The sequence below is a fragment of the Mesoplodon mirus genome, assembly GCF_964341445.2.
Source record: "Mesoplodon mirus genome assembly, chromosome: 16".
In the NCBI taxonomy this organism is placed as follows: Eukaryota; Metazoa; Chordata; class Mammalia; order Artiodactyla; family Ziphiidae; genus Mesoplodon; species Mesoplodon mirus.
The window spans coordinates 21762224-21778652 of NC_138992.1; positions in this window are offsets into that span (position 1 = coordinate 21762224).

Sequence of the window (16429 nt, forward strand, 5' to 3'; positions counted from 1 at the left end):
CTGCTGGCCTTGAAGAAGTAAGGCATCATCTTTTGAGATGAGCAAGCCACATGTCAAGAACCTGTGCATGGCCTCTAGGAACCTGAGCAGTCTCTAGCCAACAGCCAGGAAGAAAATGGGGACCTTGGTCATACAACTACAAGGAAATGAATTCTGCCAACAACCAGTAAGCTTCGAAGAGAATCCTGACTCTCATATTAAATCACAGCCCTGGGAAATATCTGGATTTCACCCTGGTGAGACCCTCAGGACTAGGCTAAACCTGTACCCAGACTCCTGACCCAAGCAATCTGAGAGATAATAAATTTGTGTTGTTTTTAGCTACTAAGTTTGTTCTGCAGCAATAGAAAACTAACGTGCTTACTCTTCCTTGTCTATTCCACACAGAACTAACTGATACATCCTTTTAGCTCCCATAGCCTTCTGGTCACTCCTTAGAGCACCAATCACTTTATTTTGTAATGTTGGGTTATGGCTCTGTTTTTCCATGAGCTCTTTATGAGGATATATCTCTTTACAGAAGCTAAGAATAGTGGGAAAACTTCAATTCCTTAGGAATCAAGGAGACCTATGCTCTATTCCTGGCTCTACCGATTAATTGTATGAATTTTGAACATCTCCAAACATTGGATTTCATTTACAAAATGCCAATAACATCACTAGACCAGTGGTTCTCAAAGGAAAACAATTTTTGCAATCCCCAGGGAACATTTGGTAATGCCTGGAGACATTTTTGATTATCCCAACACAGAGTGAGGGATGCCACTGGCCATCTGGTGTATAGAGGCCATGGATGCTATTAAATGTCACATAATGCACAAGACAACCCCTGATTACAGAGTATTATCTGGCCCAAAGTGTCAACAGGGTTGAAGTTGAGAAAGCCTTTATTACCCTAATAATATTATCATAAAGACTGTAAAATTGGGGCTTCCCCGGTGGCGCAGTGGTTGAGAGTCCACCTGCCGATGCAAGGGACACGGGTTCGTGCCCCGATCCAGGAAGATCCCACATGCCGCGGAGCGGCTGGGCCCATGAGCCATGGCCGCTGAGCCTGCGTCCAGAGCCTGTGCTCTGCAACGCGAGAGGCCACAACGGTGAGAGGCCCGCGTACCGCAAAAAAAAAAAAAAAAAAAAAAAAAAAATAGAATGTAAAATTGTTTGCACAGTGTCTGTTTTCTGTGGGGAGGCTAAAATTCTCTTTTGAGAGGACTCTCTAAATTATTGGAAGTACTTTCATAAACTACACATGTGCTTTCACTTTCCCTATATGGTCCTGAATTTGTCTTCTTACCTCTTTCTCACTCTCCCAAATCATCACATGCCTTAAGAGATGTTACAAATAGGAGTTTCTTGTGCAAAAAATAGCATGCAGCCAGAAAATAGTTTGAGAACCATTGGCTCTAAAACATGGTACTAAATAATTCTCTTTTCTCTTTCTGAGGTCTGTGATTTTGTCTGATCTTTAACACATACCTAGGAATATCATCAAATGCTCACTAAATGCCCAAATAGATGAATGCCCTTTTCTTAAAAAAATATTTTGAATTTTTAGCATTTTTCTCTTACTATGTTGTATTTTGAAAATTAAACCTATGGTAAAAATGGGGAGAGAATGAAATTGCAGTTGGAAACCAACTGTTACATTGAACCATTGATTTTACATTTCTGAACCTCCTCTAAAGGAGATATTATAATAACATTTTTCTCATAAAATTGCAAGAATTAAAGGAAAGCTGGTAAACTGCTCCCATCTTTCAAGATTCAGCTCAAGTCTCAGCTCCTTTGGGAGAACTTTGGTAACTCCCACTGTGACCATACTGTTCTGCTAAAGGAATTCCATCCCCATGTCAATTATTGCACATATTTATTGCACATTTATTTCTTTGCACTTGTGTTTCCTCCACTTGAAAGATGTATGGGTCATTTTAAAATTAAACCTGAAAACTTTGAGATAATTATAAATTCAAATGTTGTTGCAAAAAATAATACAGAAAGATCCCATGTGCCCTTTACCTTTTCTCTCAAAGGTAGTATCTTACGATAGTACCAAATTACAACCATGATATTGAGGACAGCCAAGATACAGAATATTTCCATTACTACAAGGATCCCTCCTGTTGCCTTTTTACAGTGATAACAACAGCCCTTCCACCCTAGCCCCTTCTTCACTTCCTGGTGACCATGGTTCTGTTCTCCATTTCTATAATGTTGTCATTTCAAGAATGATGTATAAATGGAAGCATGAAGTACATAACCTTTTGGCACTGGCATTTTTTCACTCAGTACAATTTTCTGGAGAGTCGTCCAGGTTGCTGTGTGTATAAATACTTTTTATTTTTTATTGCTGAGTAGTATGTCATGATATGAATGTCCTAGAGTTTATTTATTCACCTACAGAAGGACATCTGGGTTGTTTCCAGCTTTGGGCTATTGCAAATAGAATTGATGTAAACATTCATGTGCAGGATTTTGAGTTAACTGGAGTATAACTCAAGTATAACTTGAGTATAACTTCATTTCTTTGGGATAAGTGCTCAAGACTGTTGCTGGGTATTATGGTAGTTGTGTGTTTATTATTTTAAGAAACTGCCAAACTATTTTTGAGAGTGGGTATAGCATTTTACATTCTTGCCAGCAATGTATAAATGATCCATTTTCTCCTCATCCTTGCCAGCATTTAGTATTCTCACTGTTTTTTATTTTAACTATTCTGATAAGTGTGTAGTGATATATCATTATTGTTTTAATTTTCTTTTCCCCAATGTGTCATGATGTTGAATGTCATTTCATATGCTATTTGTCATATGTGTATTTTTTTAGTAAAATGTCTGTTCATGTCTTTTGCCCATTTTCTATTCAGATTATTTACTTAAAGTTGAGCTTTGAGAGTTCTTTACATAGTTTAGATACTAGTCTTAGACTTCAGCTTGTCTTTTCATCTTCTTCACAGGGTGTTTCAAAGAGTAAAAGTTTTATATTTTGATGAAGTCTAATTTACCAATTTTTTCTTTCATGATTTGTGCTTTGTTTTTGGTCAAGTCTAAGAACATTTTTCCTAGCCCTATATCCTGAAGATTTTCTCCTATATTTTAAAAAATGTTTTATAATTTTACACTTTACAGTTAAGTCTGTTATACATTCTCAATCAATTTACAAAGTGTGAGACTTAGTTTGAGGTTAAGTTTTTGCCTATGGATATTCAGTTGCTCCAACAAATGTCTTTTCATTTGTTGAAAATATTTTCTCTCATTCAGTTGCTTTTGCACCTTTGTCAGAAATCACTTGGGCGTATTTGTATGGGTCTATTTCTGGGTTCTGTATTCTGTATACTAGGCATATTTGTGTGAGGTTATTTCTGACTTCTCTGTTCTGTTTTATTGATCTGTGTGTCTAATCTTCTGACAATACCACAGAATCTTGATTATTGTAGCCATATGATAGGTCTTGATATTGGGTAGATGGTTTCATTTCACTTTATTCTTATTTTTCAAAAATGTTAACAATTCTAATTCATTTGCCTTTCCAAGTAAATTTTAGAATAATCTTGTCCATATCTACACAGTATCTTGCTGGGATATTAACAGGAATTGTGTCAAACCTGTGTATCTTTTAGGGAGAACTATATTTTTACTACATTGAGTCTTCCAGTACAGGAATATAGTTGTATCTCCATTTATTTAGATCTGCCTTGGTTTATTTCATTAGCATATTATAGTTTTTAGCATATAAATCTTCTAAATGTTACGTTAGATTTACACCTGAGAATTTCATTTTTTGAGTGACTGTATTACTATTTTTTAATTTCAGTCTCCATGTCTTTGTTGCTAGTATATAGAAATAAAATTAATGTTTTTGTGTTTATCTTGTATCTTCCTATCTTGCTGAAATTACTTATTAGTTTATATGAGGTTTTTGGGGTAGATTTCTTGGGATTTTCTATGTAGACAATTAGGCAATCTGCAGGTAAGGGCAGGTTTACCTTTTCTAATTTTTATGCGTTCTATTTTCTTTTCTTATCTTATTGTATTGGCTAGAACTTAACAGCAGCATATTGAATAAAGGCAGGAGAATAGACATCATTGCCTTGTTCTTTATCTTAGGGGGAAAGCATTCAGAATGTTACTATTAAATATAATGTTAGCTGTAGGTTTTTTTTTTTTAATTTTATTTTTTTTTGCCTTATAACAAATTTAATCAGTTATACATATACATATGTTTCCATATCCCCTCCCTTTTGCGTCTCCCTCCCATCCTCCCTATCCCACCCCTCCAGGCGGTCACAAAGCACCGAGCTGATCTCCCTGTGCTATGCAGCTGCTTCCCACTAGCTATCTACCTTACGCTTGGTAGTGTATATATGTCCATGCCGCTCTTTCACTTTGTCACAGCTTACCCTTCCCCCTCCCCATATCCTCAAGTCCATTCTTTAGTAGGTCTGTGTCTTTATTCCTGTCTTACCCCTATGTTCTTCATGACATTTTTTTTTCTTAAATTCCATATATATGTGTTAGCATACAGTATTTGTCTTTCTCTTTCTGACCTACTTCACTCTGTATGACAGACTCTAGGTCTATCCACCTCATTACAAATAGCTCAATTTCATTTCTTTTTATGGCTGAGTAATATTCCATTGTATATATGTGCCACATCTTCTTTATCCATTCATCCGATGATGGACACTTAGGTTGTTTCCATCTCCGGGCTATTGTAAATAGGGCTGCTATGAACATTTTGGTACATGTCTCTTTTTGAATTATGGTTTTCTCAGGGTATATGCCCAGTAGTGGGATTGCTGGGTCATATGGTAGTTCTATTTGTAGTTTTTTAAGGAACCTCCATACCGTTCTCCATAGTGGCTGTACCAATTCACATTCCCACCAGCAGTGCAAGAGTGTTCCCTTTTTTCCACACCCTCTCCAGCATTTATTGTTTCTAGATTTTTTGATGATGGCCATTCTGACTGGTGTGAGATGATATCTCATTGTAGTTTTGATTTGCATTTCTCTAATGAGTAAAGATGTTGAGCATCCTTTCATGTGTTTGTTGGCAGTCTGTATATCTTCTGTGGAGAAATGTCTATTTAGGTCTTCTGCCCATTTTTGGATTGGGTTCTTTGTTTTTTTGTTATTGAGCTGCATGAGCTGCTTATAAATTTTGGAGATTAATCCTTTGTCAGTTGCTTCATTGGAAAATATTTTCTCCCATTCTGAGGGTTGTCTTTTGGTCTTGTTTATGGTTTCCTTTGCTGTGCAAAAGCTTTGAAGTTTCATTAGGTCCCATGTGTTTATTTTTGTCTTTATTTCCATTTCTCTAGGAGGTGGGTCCAAAAGGATCTTGCTGTGATTTATGTCATAGAGTGTTCTGCCTATGTTTTCCTCTAAGAGTTTGATAGTGTCTGGCCTTACATTTAGGTCTTTAATCCATTTTGAGCTTATTTTTGTGTATGGTGTTAGGGAGTGATCTAATCTCATACTTTTACATGTCCCTATCCAGTTTTCCCAGCACCACTTATTGAAGAGACTGTCCTTTCTCCACTGTACATTCCTGCCTCCTTTATCAAAGATAAGGTGACCATATGTCCGTGGGTTTAACTCTGGGCTTTCTATCCTGTTCCATTGATCTATCTTTCTGTTTTTGTGCCAGTACCATACTGTCTTGATTACTGTAGCTTTGTAGTATAGTCTGAAGTCAGGGAGCCTGATTCCTCCAGCTCCATTTTTCGTTCTCAAGATTGCTTTGGCTATTCGGGGTCTTTTGTGTTTCCATACAAATTGTGAAATTTTTTGTTCTAGTTCTGTGAAAAATGCCAGTGGTAGTTTGATAGGGATTGCATTGAACCTGTAGATTGCTTTGGGTAGTAGAGTCATTTTCACAATGTTGATTCTTCCAATCCAAGAACATGATACATCTCTCCATCTATTTGTATCATCTTTAATTTCTTTCATCAGTGTCTTATAATTTTCTGCATACAGGTCTTTTGTCTCCTTAGGTAGGTTTATTCCTAGATATTTTATTCTTTTTGTTGCAATGGTAAATGGGAGTGTTTCCTTGATTTCACTTTCAGATTTTTCATCATTAGTATATAGGAATGCCAGAGATTTCTGTGCATTCATTTTGTATCCTGCAACTTGACCAAATTCATTGATTAACTCTAGTAGTTTTCTGGTAGCATCTTTAGGATTCTCTATGTATAGTATCATGTCATCTGCAAACAGTGACAGCTTTACTTCTTCTTTTCCGATTTGGATTCCTTTTATTTCCTTTTCTTCTCTGATTGCTGTGGCTAAAACTTCCAAAACTAGGTTGAATAAGAGTGGTGAGAGTGGGCAACCTTGTCTTGTTCCTGATCTTAGTGGAAATGGTTTCAGTTTTTCACCATTGAGGACGATGCTGGCTGTGGGTTTGTCATATATGGCCTTTATTATGTTGAGGAAAGTTCCCTCTATGCCTACTTTCTGCAGGGTTTTTATCATAAATGGGTGTTGAATTTTGTCGAAAGCTTTCTCTGCATCTATTGAGATGATCATATGGTTTTTCTCCTTCAGTTTGTTAATATGGTGTATCACGTTGATTGATTTGCGTATATTGAAGAATCCTTGCATTCCTGGAATAAACCCCACTTGATCATGGTGTATGATCCTTTTAATGTGCTGTTGGATTCTGTTTGCTGGTATTTTGTTGAGGATTTTTGCATCTATGTTCATCAGTGATATTGGCCTGTAGTTTTCTTTCTTTGTGACATCCTTGTCTGGTTTTGGTATCAAGGTGATGGTGGCCTCGTAGAATGAGTTTGGGAGTGTTCCTCCCTCTGCTATATTTTGGAAGAGTTTCAGAAGGATAGGTGTTAGCTCTTCTCTAAATGCTTGATAGAATTCGCCTGTGAAGCCATCTGGTCCTGGGCTTTTGTTTGTTGGAAGATTTTTTATCACAGTTTCAATTTCAGTGCTTGTGATTGGTCTGTTCTTATTTTCTATTTCTTCCTGATTCAGTCTTGGCAGGTTGTGCATTTCTAAGAATTTGTCCATTTCTTCCAGGTTGTCCATTTTATTGGCATAGAGTTGCTTATAGTAATCTCTCATGATCTTTTGTATTTCTGCAGTGTCAGTTGTTACTTCTCCTTTTTCATTTCTAATTCTATTGATTTGAGTCTTCTCCCTTTTTTTCTTGATGAGTCTGGCTAATGGTTTATCAATTTTGTTTATCTTCTCAAAGAACCAGCTTTTAGTTTTATTGATCTTTGCTATCGTTTCCTTCATTTCTTTTTCATTTATTTCTGATCTGATTTTTATTATTTCTTTCCTTCTGCTAACTTTGGGATGTTTTTGTTCTTCTTTCTCTAATTGCTTTAGGTGCAAGGTTAGGCTGTTTATTCGAGATGTTTCCTGTTTCTTAAGGTGGGATTGTATTGCTATAAACTTCCCTCTTAGAACTGCTTTTGCTGCATCCCATAGGTTTTGGGTCGTCGTATCTCCATTGTCATTTGTTTCTAGGTATTTTTTAATTTCCTCTTTGATTTCTTCAGTGATCACTTCGTTATTAAGTAGTGTATTGTTTAGCCTCCATGTGTTTGTATTTTTTACAGATCTTTTCCTGTAATTGATATCTAGTCTCATAGCATTGTGGTCGGAAAAGATACTTGATACAATTTCAATTTTCTTAAATTTACCAAGGCTTGATTTGTGACCCAAGATATGATCTATCCTGGAGAATGTTCCATGAGCACTTGAGAAAAATGTGTATTCTGTTGTTTTTGGATGGAATGTCCTATAAATATCAATTAAGTCCATCTTGTTTAATGTATCATTTAAAGCTTGTGTTTCCTTATTTATTTTCATTTTGGATGATCTGTCCATTGGTGAAAGTGGGGTGTTAAAGTCCCCTACTATGAGTGTGTTACTGTCGATTTCTCCTTTTATGGCTGTTAGTATTTGCCTTATGTATTGAGGTGCTCCTATGTTTGGTGCATAAATATTTACAATAGTTACATCTTCTTCTTGGATCGATCCCTTGATCATTATGTAGTGTCCTTCTTTGTCTCTTCTAGTAGTCTTTACTTTAAAGTCTATTTTGTCTGATATGAGAATTGCTACTCCAGCTTTCTTTTGGTTTCCATTTGCATGGAATATCTTTTTCCATCCCCTTACTTTCAGTCTGTATGTGTCCCTAGGTCTGAAGTGGGTCTCTTGTAGACAGCATATATATGGGTCTTGTTTTTGTATCCATTCAGCCAATCTGTGTCTTTTGGTGGGAGCATTTAGTCCATTTACATTTAAGGTAATTATTGATATGTATGTTCCTATTCCCATTTTCTTAATTGTTTTGGGTTCGTTATTGTAGGTCTTTTCCTTCTGTTGTGTTTCTTGCCTAGAGAAGTTCCTTTAGCATTTGTTGTAAAGCTGGTTTGGTGGTGCTGAACTCTCTCAGCTTTTGCTTGTCTGTAAAGGTTTTAATTTCTCCATCAAATCTGAATGAGATCCTTGCTGGGTAGAGTAATCTTGGTTGCAGGTTTTTCTCCTTCATCACTTTAATTATGTCCTGCCACTCCCTTCTGGCTTGTAGAGTTTCTGCTGAGAGATCAGCTGTTATCCTGATGGGGATTCCCTTGTGTGTTATTTGTTGTTTTTGCCTTGCTGCTTTTAATATGATTTCTTTGTGTTTAATTTTTGACAGTTTGATTAATATGTGTCTTGGCGTATTTCTCCTTGGATTTATTCTGTATGGGACTCTCTGTGCCTCCTGGACTTGATTAACTATTTCCTTTCCCATATTAGGGAAGTTTTCAACTATAATCTCTTCAAATATTTTCTCAGTCCCTTTCTTTTTCTCTTCTTCTTCTGGAACCCCTATAATTCGAATGTTGGTGCGTTTAATGTTGTCCCAGAGGTCTCTGAGACTGTCCTCTGTTCTTTTCATTCTTTTTTCTTTATTTTGCTCTGCAGCAGTTATTTCCACTATTTTATCTTCCACCTCACTTATCCATTCTTCTGCCTCAGTTATTCTGCTATTGATCCCATCTAGAGTATTTTTTATTTCATGTATTGTGTTTTTAATCGATGCTTGATTCATCTTTAGTTCTTCTAGGTCCTTGTTAACTGTTTCTTGCATTTTGTCTATTCTATTTCCAAGATTTTGGATCTGGGAAATAGAATCTTGGATCATCTTTACCATCATTATTCTGAATTCTTTTTCAGGTAGACTGCCTATCACCTCTTCATTTGTTAGATCTGGTGGGTTTTTATCTTGCTCCTTCTCCTGCTGTGTGTTTTTCTGTCTTCTCATTTTGCTTATGTTACTGTGTTTGGGGTCTCCTTTTTGCAGGCTGCAGGTTCGTAGTTCCCGTTGTTTTTGGTGTCTGTCCCCAGTGGCTAAGGTTGGTTTAGTGGGTTGTGTAGGCTTCCTGGTGGAGGGGACTAGTGCCTGTGTTCTGGTGGATGAGGCTGGATCTTGTCTTTCTGGTGGGCAGGTCCACGTCTGGTGGTGTGTTTTAGGGTGTCTGCAGACTTTTTATGAGTTTAGGCCACCTCTCTGCTAATGGGTGGCGTTGTGTTCCTGTCTTGCTAGTTGTTTGGCTTAGGGTGTCCAGCACTGTAGCTTGCTGGTCGTTGAGTGAAGCTGGGTGCTGGTGTTGAGATGGAGATCTCTGGAAGATTTTTGCCGTTTGATATTATGTGGAGCTGGGAGGTCTCTTGTGGACCAGTGTCCTGAAGTTGGCTCTCCCACCTCAGAGGCACAGCACTGACTCCTGGCTCCTCAATTTGGGATGATGTGTTGTCTATTCATGTATTCCACAGATGCAGGGTACATCAAGTTGATTGTGGAGCTTTAATCTGCTGCTTCTGAGGCTGCTGGGAGAGGTTTCCCTTTCTCTTCTTTGTTCTCACAGCTCCTGGGTCTCAGCTTTGGATTTGGCCCCGCCTCTGCGTGTAGGTCGCCGGAGGGCGTCTGTTCTTCGCTCAGACAGGACAGGGTTAAAGGAGCAGCCTCTTCGGGGACTCTGGCTCACTCAGGCCGGGCGGGAGGGAGGGGCACGGAGTGCGGGGCGAGCCTTTTGGGAGGTCTGGGGTCTTTTGCCAGCGTTCAGTAGGTGTTCTGTAGGAGTTGTTCCACGTGTAGCTGTATTTCTGTTGTATCCGTGGGGAGGAAGGTGATCTCCGCGTCTTACTCTTCCGCCATCTTACCCGGAAGCTCCTCTTTATCTTGGTCTTCACAACCCGAAGGAGCGTGCTGCCCCGCAGCGCACCTCAGCGTGGGCCAGCGCACCACACAGGACAGGCCGGGCTGGGGCTGGGGGCCAGGTGGCGGAGGAGGAACTTGGGGGCCAAGGGCAGTGGTCGTGTGCCCAGCACTGTGGTGTCTCCAGGGCTCCCTTGGTGCCCTCCTCAGACCTGCTTTGGCGTCTGGTGGCCAGGCGGCCCCGGCACCTCACGTCCTCACGGGCTCGCCAAACCGAGAAAGCTCAGCTGTAGGTTTTTTATAGATGCATTTTATCAAGTTGAGAAAATTTTTCCTCTCCTTCTATGTTTCTGAGAGTTTTGTCATGATCTAATGTTGAATTTTATCAGATACTTTTTCTGCATCAATTGATATGACCATGTAATTTTTCCTCTTTAGCCGGTTAACAGGGTGGATGTCATTGACAGATTTTCAAATATTGAAATAGTCTTGTATCTTGGAATAAACTCCATTTGATTGTGGTGTATAAGTCTTTTTATATATTGCTGAATCTGCTTGCTAACATGTTTTTAAAGAATTTTTACATCTGTATTCATTAGGAATATTTTTACTATTTTTGATTGGTTTTGATATCAGGATAATATTAGCTTCATAAAATGCATTGGGAAGTATTCCCTCCTCTTCCATTTTCTAGAAGCAATTTTGTTGAACTTGGTTAAATCTTTTTTAATGTTTGGAGTATTTTCCAGTGAAAACTTCTGGGCTTGGGGATTTCTTTTCTGGAGACTTTAAATTATGAATTTGATTTCCTTAGTAATTATAGAGCTATTCAAAATATTTTATGTGAGTGTATTGTGGTAGTTTGTATTTTTCAAGGAATTGGTTCATTTTATATAAGTTGTCAAGTTTATGTGTTTAGAATTTATAGTATTTCCTCATTATCCTTTTGATGTCTGCAGATTCTGCAATTAGGACCTTTTTTTTTTCATTCTTGAGATTGCTAAATTTTGTTTTCTTTCTCTGTCATGACTCCCCAGGGGGGGATGGAATTCCAAGCTCCCCACTTGGTTTCCACTGACACTTTGGCAGAGATCTAATGGGGATGAAATTCCTGGCTCTCTACTCTGCCGTCCTTCGTACTACCTTGGTGAGAGGGTTGTTTGTGAGGGGTGGGGTGCCTTGTTACAGCTAGGTAAGGGTAGAAGTCTAGGTTTCCTGTATTGACCTTTGTTGCCATGGGTGAAGGTGGGACCACTTTTATTTTTTTATTTTTTTGCCCATGTTTGGCTGGAGTAGACTGGTTATTGTCTAAAAATTTTCTGTTTTGTTAGGATGCCTTTTGACTAGACAGGGAAGGTTTTTGATGTTTTCATTTTTTTTCTGAGCCTGCCGGTACTCCCAGATTGCTGGCTTCTTCAGTTGTAAGTCTGGGGTATATGAGGGAAAATGAAAACCCAAGGAACTCACCACTGTGTCCTTCCTTGTGTTCTGAGGTCCCTAGTTGGTCTGCTTTATTCTTTCTGTGTTTCAGAGTCATTTATGCTCGTTTTGTATATGAAGTCTAGGGCTTTTAACTGTGCTTAGTGGGAAATTGAGAAAAGTATATTAACTCCATCTTCCTGAAAATGGGAGTTAAATAGTACTTTTTATTATTTTTCTTTTAACTGTCAGTACCTATTGGGGGGTATTTAATGAAGTTTAAAAGAGACAGTGGTAGATAAATTATTTTAAAACTGTAAAGCAGAAAATATTGTTTTTCCATTATTTTTTGATGTTATAGAAATTATGAAAGCTTCTACTTGTTACTAATGATGGTGGGTTTTAAGATTGTTTTTGTTTGTTTCCTCATTTGATTTTATTGGAGTTAACTCTAGTGAAGTGGAATAGTCATGATGGGACAGCACAAAAGGAAACAAATATCATTAACATAGATGAGCTGATGCCAGAGAGACTGATAACCATTTCAAATTGCCTGGTAAACAGGAAGTCCAGGAAAAATATGCTTAGTGAGCACTGTTCCTTTTGAATTAAGGCAAAATTATTGCTTTTGTATTAATATAGATCTCTCTATTTCATCAGTAAATGTTTCAGAGACTGAATTATTGTGAAGAAAGGATGTCACTGAGGGGTGGGCAGTCATGTGACCTGGGGGACGCTTTAATAGGTCAACATGTGACATAGCTGAGACAACTACTGAGAATTGCTGTTCTGCTGAGAAAAGAAACACAGCAAGTTTGACTTTGTGGAATAATTAATACTTACCTGAATGGTTGTCTGTAAAGCAAATTTCGGTAAGTTGGATTCCATTTTTCCGTTTGGTTCCATTGCATGTTTAGAGTTAAATCCTCAGCATGTATAGTAGTCACATCACAGTCTAAAACTTTGCTTGCCAAAGAGCCTTCCCTGACCACACATGGCCCATACCTCTCGTATAACATTCATCCCGTGAAATCTGGAATAATACCTGGTTATTATTCCAACTTAAGTATTTTCTTTGAAAATCTGAGCATTAATTTCATGAAACCAGTTTTCTTTTTGTAGTGCTTTCTCTTGACAGAAGCACGTCCTTAAATTGAAGTATTTGAAGCGTCATAAAATGATTATATGCTGTCAAATATTTTGGTTCAGTATTAAGAGTCTCTATTTTTTTTCTGCTTTTCTATATAGTTCACAGAACCCCTCAAAACAAACATCTTCCTTCCGTTCTTTCTTGCCTTTCATTGTCCATGTCTTCTTTCTACCTCCTACCTCCTTGGTAAGTTAGTGGGCTTTTATTATTTTCTGGGAAATTCATAACTCTGTTTCTTTTGATATACTTTGCATTTCACCATCAACAAATGGACCTTCACGATAAGGAAAGTGTCACAGGTATATTGATTATCACCCTTTCCTGAAGGTATAGTCTTGGGTTCTCTTCCTGGCCTCAGTGAAACTAGCTACCTGGTCATGATTCAGAGCATTGGGCAGTCATATAAATCAGCAGCATGAAGTAAGTGCAGCCACATTCTGAAGTTAATACTTCAGCTCATGTGACTTATATTGACTAACAGGCCAATTACCATTATTCTCCTTGCCTAGCATTTTCTTTCACACGTTGTTCATCTAGCTTAAATGTTGCCTTCATGGGAAAGTCATTGCCTCTGTTAGGTCATTTTTCTTCTATGTGTTCATAGCATTTATTATTTCATTCATTCAATCAAAAATATTCACTGTATACCTATTATATGCTAGGAGTGATTCTAGCTTTGTATACTCCAGCACTCTGCCCGTCTCTTTGTGAATAATTATTCAGATTCGTAGTCACCTAACACCTATTGAGCACCTACTGTTTGGCAGACTTTGTGCTATGTAGGTTCCCTTGCATTGTGGGCATTTTTGCTTTTAGTTGCTTCTTTGTACAGATTGTGTAATTCTTAACAGACTTTGAACTCCTAGAGGGCAGAAACAGTGTTTTATACACTTATGGTGATGTTGATAGTGCCTAGTATGTAGTAGGTACTTGGAATATATTTGACGGATGAATGAATGGATTAAAAAAATAAGCAGGGCTGACTTCGGTGGTGGAGAGAGGTATGTGTGTCATTGCACGTGAAAGGGCAAGGTTGTCTCTGCTTCTGGCATCTGTGACACGTCGATTCCATCACAAGCAGATCCAGCCAGATTGACTCTCCTTGGGCATAGAGATGTTTTCCCTCAATCAGATTCTGTGCCATTTACTGTATACAACTTGAGACCAAAGTATGCTCCCCTGATGAGCATGACATTTTATTTGCATGCACATAAGCAAGTCAGGGTGTTTAATTTGGAAGTGCAACCCCACTAAGAATGCATTTGTTTGTATTTATTTAGAAGCTTTGTTTGGATGGGCACATGGGGGTGACCTAGGACATGGAAGCTTGGAAAAACTGATGAAAGCTAGATCTCCCTTGAAGACTGCATTTTGAATGAAAACATGTAGCCTTTAATCACCCTCTGACCTCTTTTTGCTCTTGTTCCAGAACATTCTCCCAGGACTCTTCAGTTCTTTTGTTTTGATTTCTATGGACTCAGTATATAGGCCTTTGGTGTTTAAGGAAAGTTTTCTGGTGGTTAGGTAGAGTATGTTTGAAGGGAGTTTACTGATGGTTGGTGGGATATGTTTGAGGGGCGTTTGCAAGGACTGACATGCTCAGATTACTAACAAGGAATAGCTGTCACACTCCTTCAGGTGAAATTTAGCTATTACCAATCCATCAAAGTAACTTTATGCTGCCTCAAAAAAACTGGGCTGATTTTTTTTCTGATTTTCTAAAAAAAATGTCATGAATGTGGCGGGTGGAACAAGAGGTTCCGTTTTGCTTCGTTGCAAAGTTGCCTCCATCCAAGAGTGAGGCAGCCTGCTCTTAGTTTGTTAGGTTACAAGTATTTCCTTTGTTGGTGGAAGAGTTGAAAAATAAAATAAGAAGAACAAGAAGAAGTCAATTTCTGTTTCTCGTATCCAACAACATTGCATGGTATCTTTATTTAATGGATGAATATATACCTCATAGGCTTCTTATGTGGAGAGATTTGACATGGGTAATGAAATAAGAAACCCAAAGCAAACACCGAGTGAAGGAAACGGTTAGTTTAGCACAGTCCCAAACGCCACCCAACTATTGCCTTCATTTCAGGCAGTCAACAGAGAAGGTGGCCTCTTTCTCCCTCAGGATATCTGTTCATTTTATAATTAACCAGGAAGAAGAAAATTTTTCTGAAGCTTTTTTTTTTGCGGTACGCGGGCCTCTCACTGTTGTGGCCTCTCCCGTTGAGGAGCACAGGTTCCGGACGCGCAGGCTCAGCGGCCATGGCTCACGGGCCCAGCTGCTCCGCGGCATAAGGGATCCTCCCGGACCGGGGCACGAACCCATGTCCCCTGCATCGGCAGGGGGACTCTCAACCACTGCGCCACCAGGGAAGCCCTCTGAAGCTTTTTTGATTGAGGGCTTGCAATTTAAATGGAAGCTACTGCTTTCAGGATTAAGCACATTGCAAAGAAATATCTCACAGGTTTTAGTTTTATAAAATGTGTGTTCACTTACACTTATACAAAAGATTAACCCTGTTGGTTTGTGCTGTTTCCTTTTTAATGCCAACTTCATCACACACAGAAACACCTGAATTTAACTGCAATGTAGGGGGTAAAAACAGATAAATTCACATATACGCAAGGACCCTTGAAAATGTTTTTCTTGTTTTATACCTATGAAAAGTGATTTATAACCAAACCAAGGAAAACCTCAAGTTACCAGTGCAGTGAGATTTATTATTATTACCCAAAGTCAAGTAGGTTGGAAAGATTATATTTTATTCCAAGATTCATCCAAATCACACTGGTTTGGAAATCACCTTAAACTTTAATTTTTCATTTTTTTTCCATTTAAACCAACACTTTGTATTCACTCTCATCTGCAGAAGTTAAGGTAATTTCAGTAGTGCTTTTGGTTTGTAATTTTATAGCTTACTTCAATGTTGTGAGATTGGCTTACAGAACTTGCTGTGCAATGCTTCCACAGTTTTCTGACTTTTCTCACATTGCTGTTGAGATGTGTATATTTTACATTCCGTGTATGTCCCTCAGGAAATATGAATGAAGTTGGTTAATTGCATTTACTATTTAGAAGACAATAATTATAATATCTACTTTTATATAGTGCTCTAGTTTACAAGGCACTTTCACATAATTATATCATTTGATCCTTAAAATAGTCCTTTGATGTCAGCAAGGAGGATATTATTATCTTTATATTAGAGAGGAAACGGGTACAGGGGGTTAAATGGCTTGTCTGAGGTCACATGATTAGTAAGAGGAAGAACTAGGATTAGAGGGTGTGAAGTCAGAGTCCACAGCTGCCCAATAACCACAGTGCTCCTCCATTCTGCTTTGGACCAGAACCCAAGGAATAAGGTGATTTTCTCTAAAAAGGGTTCTTATTGCATGGTACCAAAGACAAAGTATATTCTCTTGAAACTGCCTCAAAAATACTTATAAAGCAGTAGAACAGCAACTATGAATAGTGTACTTAAAAATTTAAGGGTACACTTTTAGGGAGTATTCATGAGGGAGAGTTTACTGTAGAAGACAAGTTTGGAAATTACTGCTTGAGCATATTGTGTTTGAGTCCTCTGAGAAGCAGACACCAAGACAGATAGGGTTAGATGTATAAGAAATTTGTTAGGGAAATAATGCCTGGGAGGGCAGAAGTGCAGGCAGGGAGCTGGAGGAGGTGGGGAG